This window comes from Sciurus vulgaris (genome assembly GCF_902686455.1).
Source record: "Sciurus vulgaris genome assembly, chromosome: 8".
NCBI lineage: Eukaryota > Metazoa > Chordata > Mammalia > Rodentia > Sciuridae > Sciurus > Sciurus vulgaris.
In genome coordinates, this window is record NC_136468.1 from 152,213,684 (window position 1) to 152,223,630 (window position 9,947).

Here is a 9,947-nt window from a genome sequence, read left to right on the forward strand (position 1 = left end):
CCATCAGGGCTTCCTGTGCAGGACACAGGCAGGTTACTTGCAAGCGGGCTTTCTCTAAGTAGGTTAAGTCAGTCTCCGCATTCTTGCTCAGCACATTGATTTGCATCTGAAACCCCTTGAAGTGCAAAAGATAAACTTCAACCCAATTAAGATTGCATTATCTCATTCTCATTAACGAAACCTAACCCAGGGAGTGTCCCAGCCGCGTCGCTTACCAGACGAACGGGCTTCGAGTCCATTAGAAGGAAGACGTCCAACGTGACTCTGGCTGTGTGTAAACTCGGGTTTGCAGGCCCATGCTTAGCTCCACACCGGAGATTACCGAGCACCTACGACCATCTTGGACTAGTTATAGGTGTCCTACGTGTCATGTCTCATTTAACTTTTATGACAACCCCGAGGTTGGAATTATTGGTCTTCTCTTGAGAAGTCTCTGTTCAGTTCATTTGCCCATTTATTAATGGGTCACATGTCTTTGCTTTTTGGTGTTAAGTTTCTTGAATTCTCTATATATTCTGGAAATGAATCCTCTGTCAGAAGAGTAACTAGCAAAGACCTTTCTCCCATTCTGTAGTTTCTCTCCTCACATTCCTGATTGTCTCCTTTGCTGTGCAGAAGCTTTTTAATTTGATGCGGTTCCGTAGTTAACTCTGGGTGTCATTTCCTGAAATTTTGGGGGTCCTGTTGAGAAAGTCATTGCCTGTGTCTGTTTGCTGGAGTGAGGGAGCCTACAGTTTCTTCCAGGGGTTCAAGTTGCTGTTCTAATTCCCAGGTCTTTGATCCATTTTGAGTTGTTTTTTGTGCAGGGTGAGAGGTAAGATCCAGTTTCATTCTTCTACACGTGGATAACCAGTTTTCCCAGGGCTTCTTCAAGAGGCTGTCTTCTCTGCAGCGAATGCTTTTGGCCGTGTTGTACGGATCAGATGGCTGTGGGTGTGTGGGTCCGTCTGTGTCTGTGTTCATGCCAGGGTCATCCGTTCTCGTTACTCTAGCTCTGTGGTACGATTCCAAGTCAGGTGTTGTGATGCCCCAACACTGCTTTCCTGGCTTTGAATTGCTTTGCTATTCTGGGTCTTTTATTCTTCCAAATGGGTTTTAGGACCGCTGTTTCTAGCTCCATGGAGAATGCATTTGTATTTTGGTGGGGATTGCCTAGTATCATATATTGTTTTTGGTAGTAGAGACATTTTAAGAATATTAATTCTGCCTATCCATGAACACGGGAGGCCTTTCAATCTTCTTGTGTCTTCTTCAATTTATTTCTTCAATGTTCTATAGATTTCATTGTAGAGGTCTTTGACCTCCTTGGTTAGATTATTCCTAGGTATTTTATTTTGTTTGAGATCATCGTGAATAGGACTTTTTCCCTGAATTCTTCCTCAGCAGATTCATTATGGGTGTACAGAACAGCATTGACTTTTGTATGTTGCTTTTGTAACCTGCTACTTTGCTGAATTTATTTATGAGCTCTAATGGTCTTCTAGTGCAGCTTTTTGGAATTTCATCTGCAAACAGTGATAATTTGACTTCTTCATTTCCTATTTTTATCTCTTTTATTTCTTTCTCCTGTGTAATTGTTCTGGATAAAATTTTTTTAACACTATATTACATAGGAGTGAACATACTGATTTGTATCCACATTCTAAAGGAAATGGTTTCAGTTTTACCCCATTCACTAGGATGTGGGTTTTGGGTTTGTGGTACACAGCCCTTAGGATGTTGAGGTATATTTCTTCTATTCCTAGTTTCTTTGGTGTTTTTATCATGAATGGGTGTTCAACATTGTGAAAGGTTTTCTCTGCATCTATTGAGATGATTGATTTTTACCTTTAATCGTACTTGTGTGACAAATTACATTTATTGATTAGTGTATGTTAAATCATCCTTGCATGCCTGGGATAAAACCAACTTGGTCATGCTGTACAGTCTTCTTAATAGGTTGTTTCATATGATTTGTTAATATTTTATTGATGATTTTTGCATCTAAGTTCATCAGGTATATTGATCTATAACTTTCCTTGATATGTGCATATCTGGTTTTGATATGAGTATGATACTGACTTCACAGAATGTATTTGGAAGTGTCCCATATCTTTATACTTCATGGAATAATTTGAGGAGCATTGGCATTAGCTCTTCCTTAAAGGTTTTGTAAAATTTAGCACAGAATCCATCTGGTTCTGGGCTTTTCTTGGTTGGAAGACTTTGATTACTACTTCTCTCTCACTGGTAGCTATTAATCTGTTTAGGTTTTCTATGTCTAGAAATGTATCCATTTCTTTTTGGTTTTCCAATTTATTGGCATATAAGTTTTCAAAATAGTCCTTATTGCTCCTCTGGATTTCTGGGGTGTCTGTGTTGATTTCTCCTTTTTCATCTCTTATTTTATTAATTTGGTTCTTCTCTCTTTTTCTCTTGGTTAGTTTGTCTAAGTGTTTATTAATCTACCTTTTCAAAGAATTAACTCTTTGTTTCATTGATCCTTTGTATTGTTTTTTATTCTCAATTACTTCGATTTTGGCTCTGATCTTAATTATTTCTTTCTTCTTACTGGCTTTGGAATTGGTTTGTTCTTGTTTTTCCAGGAGCTTGAGATGCATCATTAGGTTATTTGAGATCTTCCTGATTTTCTTATGTAAGCACTCATCACTATGAACTTTCCTCTGAGGTCTGCCTTCATAGTGATCCAGACTTTCTGATATATTGTTTCACAATTGTCACTTGATTCTAAGAATTTTTAAATTTCTCCATAATTTCTTCTATCATCCATTCATCATTCAAAAATGTATTGGTCAATCTTCACGTGTTTAAATAGTTTCTGTAGGATTCGTTGGTATTAATTTCTAATTTCATTTGTTTATGATCTAATAAATTGCAAAGAACTCTCTCTCTCGTATAGGCTAAGAGTTATTTTCTGGCCTAAAAAAAAGGTCTATTTTGGAGAAGATTCCATGAGCTTCTGAAAAGAAAGTGTATTCAACTGTTGTTAGATGAAATCGTCTACAGGTGTCTATTAAGTCCATTTGATTTATAATATTTCTAAGATCTGAAAGGTCTTTACTGACATTATCTTTGGATGACCTATTTATTGGTGAGAGAGGTGTGTTGAAATCAGCCAGGATTATCGTACTGGGATCTATCTGAGTCTTTAATCTGAGTAAGGTCTGTTTTATATAATTGTGTGCATCAACATTTGGGGCATACATATGTACTATCATTGCATATTCTTGTTGTATTATTCCGTTTACCAGTATGAAGTGATCTTCTGTGCCTTTTCTGATTAATTTTAGCTTGAAGTTCACTATGTTGGATATGAGAGTAGCTACTACTGCTTGTTTTCAGAATCTATTTGCTTGGTATCAATTTCCATCCTTTCATTTTCAGCCTGTGACTGGTTCTGCCTGTAAGATGAGTCTCTTACAAACAATATATAGTTGGTTCTTATTTTCAAATCCATTCTGCCAGCCTATGTCTTTTTTTAATTGGAGAGTTGAGATTATTTATACTCAGTGTTATTATAGAAAGAAGTTTTATGAATTCCTGCCATTTTGATTTTCTACAATGTTTAATTGGACCTGTTTCTCATTTGCTTAGCTACTCTTCAAATGTTTCTCATTTGCTTAAAGTTTTGGGGTTTGCTTTTTATTTCTTCTGTGTGAGCTACTTCTTAAAGTATGTTTTGTAGTGCTGGATTAGTAGTCATGAATTCTTTTAGTTTCTGCATTTGCATGATTTTTTATTTCCCCTTTGATTCTAAACATTAGCTTTGCTAGATACAGCAATCTTGGTTGACAGTTATTTTCTTTCAGGGCTTGGGACACCTCATTCCATGTCCTTCTGAATTTTAGAATTTGTGCAGAGAAATCAGAAGTAATTCTGATTGGCTTGCCTCTAAATATGTCCTAACATTTTTCTCTTGAGGCTTTTCAATTTTTATCATGTTCTTTATGTTAGGCATTGTAATTGTGTGTCATGCAGAGGTTCTTTTTGTATCTTTTGTATCTATTTGGGGTTCTGAATGTTTCCTGTATCTGGATGTCCTTCTCATTCTCATTTCTAAAAGAAAAAATTCTTCTATAATTTCCCTGAAAAGATTATCCATGCCATTAACCTGGGTCTCACAACACTCTTCAATTCAAGTGATTCTTAAATTTGTTCTCTTAATGTTCCAGAGTTCTTGTATATTCTGGTCATGGTTACTATTTTCTTTTCTTTAATATCATCTTAATGTTCAAGGCTGGCCTGAACATTTGTCTCCCTGCTCTGAAATCTGTCTTCAACATGGTCTACTCCATTAGAGAGACTTTCAACTAAACATTTTGATTTGTCTTTCATTTCTAATATAACTGTTTGGTTCCTTTACAATATCTCTATCACCTTATTGAATTTCTCATTCCTATCCTGTACTGACTTCCTTAATTATCTTGGAATTCACTGATCATTTTTATAATCATTCTTGTTGAATTCTTTATCTGGTATTTCATCCACTTCAATGTCTTTGGAGTCAGTTTCTGGTGAATTATGAACGTTAGGTGGTGTCATGTTCCCTATTTTTTTGTTTTTTGTATTCCTGTGTTGAGTTTTACGCATCTGTTGAGATGGACTTCTCTTCCACTCTTATGTGTGAGCCATTTTTAGGGCAGTCCTCAGTTGCTAAAGTTTCCCAGAGTGGTCTGAGATCCCTCATAGATGTGGTATCCATGGTCTTTGTGTTAATCAGGTTTTTGCTGAAGCAGTGAATGTCCATGAGTAGGACTTAAAGGACTCCCCCTACCAGATGTTTCTACTTGGGTCTTGATTGCTAGTTTGGGGGGGGGGTGTCTCTTCTATTCTTTGTATCAAAGTATAGTTGAAGTTTGAGTGTATGTGGTTAATTTGTGTGTGGATCAAGATGTGCCATCTCTGGCTAGGTTTAGCTCAGCTGTAGAGTTTCTACCTTATGAACTTGTAGTGTCCCTGTAGGTTCCCAAAACCTCACAGCAAAAGGGGAAACAAACAAGAGCAATAACCGAACACAGCCTTAAAATAAATAACAACACACCGCCTTAAAATAAATACCCACTGCCCCCCATGACTCCTGCATCATGGATCACCACAAACACAGGAATGGTCAAAACGACAAATAACTATGAACTAGATCTGGCATTAAAATAAACAGCAGTGTCTGCTCTGCCGTCCAGAGCAGTAATGACTACAACCGCATGAATGGCGGGGGGGCAGGAGTTATATAAACCAAAGGTAAAAACACAGTCAAGAGAAAAGAAAATGCAGGAGAGATGTAGCAAGCGCTACAGAAAAACAACAAAGGAAAGGCAGAAAGAGAGAACAAGATAATTTAGCTATTAGTTGGGGAGGAAAGGAAAGAGAAACAAAGAAAAACAAAACAAAAATATAAAAACAAAAACCACAACCCTCAAAAAACAAGGAAAATTACTGTTGTTAAAATGAGAAAAAAGAAACAAATTTGTATATATCCAGGGAACGATCAGAACAGCAAGAACATCAAAAAAAGAAAGAAGGAAGGAATAGTCTTAGTAAATAATGAAAGTCTTCTTCACCAAGGTGGTCAAAGCAGCGGAGGAGGATGGATGATCACTGCCGGTGTATACCTGTCCTTTCTGCTTCATCTTGGGCTACTTTTTACCCTTAGAAACAGCCAGGCTGGGGGCTGTGAACACCCCCTTTCTGTGTAGCTCCGACAGCTGCCGGCTGGAACCACCCCAGGCTGAAGCTGGCTGAAGTGGCTCTCAGCTGCTTCTCAACACATGAGGCTGGGTGGGTTGGGAAGTAGTGTTGACTGCCGTTCTGTCCATGCAGAACAGATGGATGCACCCCCAGGTGGGCTTCTGCAGAGCTGTCTCAGCCTCCACCTTTCTAAGGGTTAAAATATACTGATCTCAAGACAAAACCCAGAAATAAAAATAACCAACCGATTTCATAGACTCAGTTCAAGGTTCATCTCATGCTAAGCCTAAACTCTGCTCACCACACCACGTGACACCCCTCCACCTCCAGGGTCAATGCAACCTCGTCCATGAAGGAAGGACACAATCATAAAGACCAATGAGTGTGATGGATAAAGAAAACAAAAACACTGATTTTAGGGTACTTGTTTGCCTTAAAACAGTTGCCCTTGAAGTATACCAACATAGGTCACATGTTCGTGCAGACTGGATGTGTCTCCAACCAAGTTCTGAATGTCAGTTCTGCATCAAGGGCTGTCCTCTGAAAGTGCAGTTGGGCCATGTTCAGCAGAGTTCCGCCTGAGCTGACTGTCATCAGACTCGCCCACCCAGCCTGTAGAAAGTGGAGACACTGGTCCCACATGGCCTCAGGTGGCCTCAGGTGCAGTCTCTCAGGCCCAGGGGCTCCAGTATTCAACTGGCTCCTGGGGGACCTGGCCCACACCCCAGGGTGAGCACCACAGCCTCTGTACCCAGGGGTCTTCAGCTGTGAGGGTGCAAAGGCTGGCTGTCTGGCTTCACTGCAGATCAGGTCCCCTCACACAACTTGGTTGGCAGGTGTGGGCCTGGGTATCACACACTTCAAAGTCAGGGCAGGGAGCCACCGTCTCTTCCTGGTTTCCTAATGACCCACACATTTTGAGACAGGGTGTCACTAAATTGCTGAGGCCAACTTGCAGTCCTCCTGCTTCAGCCTCCCAAGTAACTGGGATCACAAGTGAACACCACACGCCAACAGAAAATCAGCGTGACTGGTTCTTTCCCCTGCATGTCTTCCCCCTTCTCCTTGGCAGTGCTGGCGATGGAACCCGACGGGCCCTGGGGAACGCAGGGAGAGGCTCTGCCAGGAACCGCCCGGCCTACCTCCCCATTCTCAGTAAAACCAGCTTCGCGAGCAGTGACTCCCGCGCCTCCTGTGGCCGCCTCTGCCCGGGTCTGGAGCGCCTGCTGGGCTGGGGCACCAGCACGTCTGAGGAGTGACTGCGGACGGAGCAGACAGCGGACCCAGCCCGGAGCTGACCCGGCCAGGGGCGGACTTGAGGACACCGGATTCCGGCAGTGGGCGAGCCAGGCGGAGGAGAAGAGGCGTGGGCTGCACCCTGGCCGGGCCTCCAGGCAGGACCCGGACGGCGGCCGCGGGCGCAGGCCGGGGCCTCCGCAGTGGGTTAGGGCGGGCCGGGGCTCCGGGGATGCCGACCTGCACCTCTGCCTTGGGGCACCAGCGTCAGGGAGAGAGCAGGAGAGGGGCGCGGAGCTGGAAGAAGGACCCAGCACCGGAGGCGCAGGGCGCGGCGTGCGCGGGGTGCAGCCGGGAGAGCCGCCAGAGGCCCAGTGCGCAAGGTGGGCTCCGGGCTTGGAGACCGAGCTCCCGGGGCCCAGGAGGGCCTCTGCAGGGCTCCAGACCAGACTGCAGGAGGCCGAGAACGAGGAGCTGGGGCTTAGCGGACGTTCTTTCCAGAAGGACTCGGAGGGGAAAGGAGTGGCGAGAGGGTTTTTGATTCGGTTTTGTTGTCTTCCTTATCGTGTTAAGAGATTCACCGAGTTTGCCGTTGTAATCAGTGCTAAGTGAGCAGCGCGGGTACCATCACCTCCACCATCTCCAGAGCGCTTCATTGTGCAGCCAAAACTGTCCCCACTAAACAATGACCCATGCCCCTCCTCCAGCCCTGACCACCTCCATTCTCCTGTCTCCTGAATCTGACCATTCTGGGCACCTCTTGTAAGTGGGACCCCTGGATCTGGGCCACCTGTGGCTGGCTTCTTTCATGCGGCCTGATCGCCTCAGGTCTGCCCATGCTGAGCCTGGGTCAGAGTGTCTTGCCTCCTTAGGGCTGTGATGTTCTTGTGTGGCAGTGCCAGGTTCTGCTCGCCCCTTCACCAGGCAGTGGACACGGGGAAGCTTGCACTTGCAACAGTGCTGTGATGAGCGTGCATGGACAGATGCCTCAGACTTGGTTCTCCTGTTAAGATGACGACAGCCACGCACACAGTGTTGATGGGCAAGGAGCAGCCCCAGTGGAGGAGGGGCTGAGAACTCAGGGAGGCCTGAACACCTTTGAGGGAGCGGAAGGGTCTAGAGCATAGATGAGGGGCTCAGGGTGCCAGGGCAGATGGCACGGCAGCTCCTGACAACAGCTTCCGTGTTCTCAGGGAGGGGACAGCAGCGGGGTGGCCTAGGTCAGGGCTCTGGAGATTGTGAAGGCCTGGAAGCGGCCTCCAGGGTGTGGGAAGTGGTCATGACTAGGAGAGTACAGATGAGCAGGGACTGTGCCAGGGTCTTGCTGCTCCTAGGACAGCTAGACTTGGAGTGGGGAGAGGGGTCACAGACCGAATTCAGCCATTCACCTCATTCAAAAATTTAAAAGATGACCTATGACCCAATGAAGTAATGTACACTTAGCAAGCCGAGGCCTGGCTCCCTGTGCCAGGAGCCAGTGAAGGCCATGCAGTCACCTGCCCTCCCCTCCAAGGGCTGGGTCCCTTCTCCTCTTTGTCCACTAGAGGGCAGAGTGCATTCACAGCACCAGAGAGGCGGGCTCAGCAGTTTGGATGCTTCTTTATTCTTGGTCAACTTCTAGAACCTGGTCTTTCTCTCACCTGTCACCCAACCTGCGCCACGTGCTCCTACTGTGACACATCACATGCAGATCCCAAGACACTACATGCCTGCTTCAACCATGGAGTGCGGTCATGCCGGGAACCCCTAGGAATGCCCTCCAATACCCACCCCTCCTTCAGGACTCCAGCATCCTCATCTCCTGAAGCATCTCCCACCAACCCCTGCCCACACTCACGACCCTACGAGCACTCTGCTCACCCAGCTGGGGAAGAAGCTGTATGCATGTTTAATTTCCAGGCGAAAACACAGTTGTGCCCAGTAATTGATGCTGCTAGGGTTCTATTCTGTTATTTTTTTTATATACTAAAAAAGAATTTAAGCCACAATGTCTTCCCAATTTCTCTCTAGTTTTTCTTTCTAAATGCTGAGTGATCTTTGTGAGACATGATGTTTGCACCACCAGGAGACACAGTGGTCTTTCCTAAGGCCTGCTATGTATGCACTTTTTGCATCTTTAGATCACACACAAACGCTCTGGTGCCATTTCACACAAGTACTATGTCTTTAGTAGTTGCAAGGACTTAAGGCATGTAGAAAAAATAAACAGAGGGAAAAGAGCTGGTTTACCCCTGATCCATTTCTTGTTCTATTGCCCCATCTGCTGGCCAGCTTATAGAAATCTTCACCAACACTTAGTCCTTCCTGGAAAAGTTCATCTTCATATGGTATTTATTCCAAATGGTGCCTTTCAGTATCCGAAAAGTGAAAACACCTGTGAAACCATTTTTTTTTCTTTTCAAATTGCTCCTGGCTTCAAGTGTCTTGCCTTTTCTCATCATTTATCTAAGTGTGAATGACTCCAGGATCTCAGATCCTGCCCCAAATGTCTCAGAATTCTCTGAGTATAAGAATGCTCAGAGCATCACTTTTAAAAAGAAAATTCCTAGCTTCCATCCCAAACCTACCACATCAGGATTATCTGGGAACTTGTAGTTTTCAAAGTTCATCCAGCAAGTTTTACACTCAGTCTAGAGTGGGCATCGACTGAAATCTAGTCCATCCCCTTTAGGTTCCCAAGGAGCCTGTAGAATAGGGAGCCCTTGGCACTCCCCAGACCAAACCCATGCACACACACACACTTAAGTATACATGTAAAACAGTATATATGCAGCATGAATGCGGCTTTAAAACAAGTCCACAGAGGAGATCATATTTTTACAAAGACCGAGCATCCCTCATCTGAAAACCCCAGATCCAAAATAGCCAAAATCCAAATCTTTTGAACACTGACATGGCACAAGTGTGAAATTGCACACCTGACCTCACGAGACAGGTCACAGACAAAAGGCAGGTACACCAAAATTACTGTACAAAACTACCTTCTGCCTGTGTATAAGGTGAATGTGAAACACAAATGACTTTTG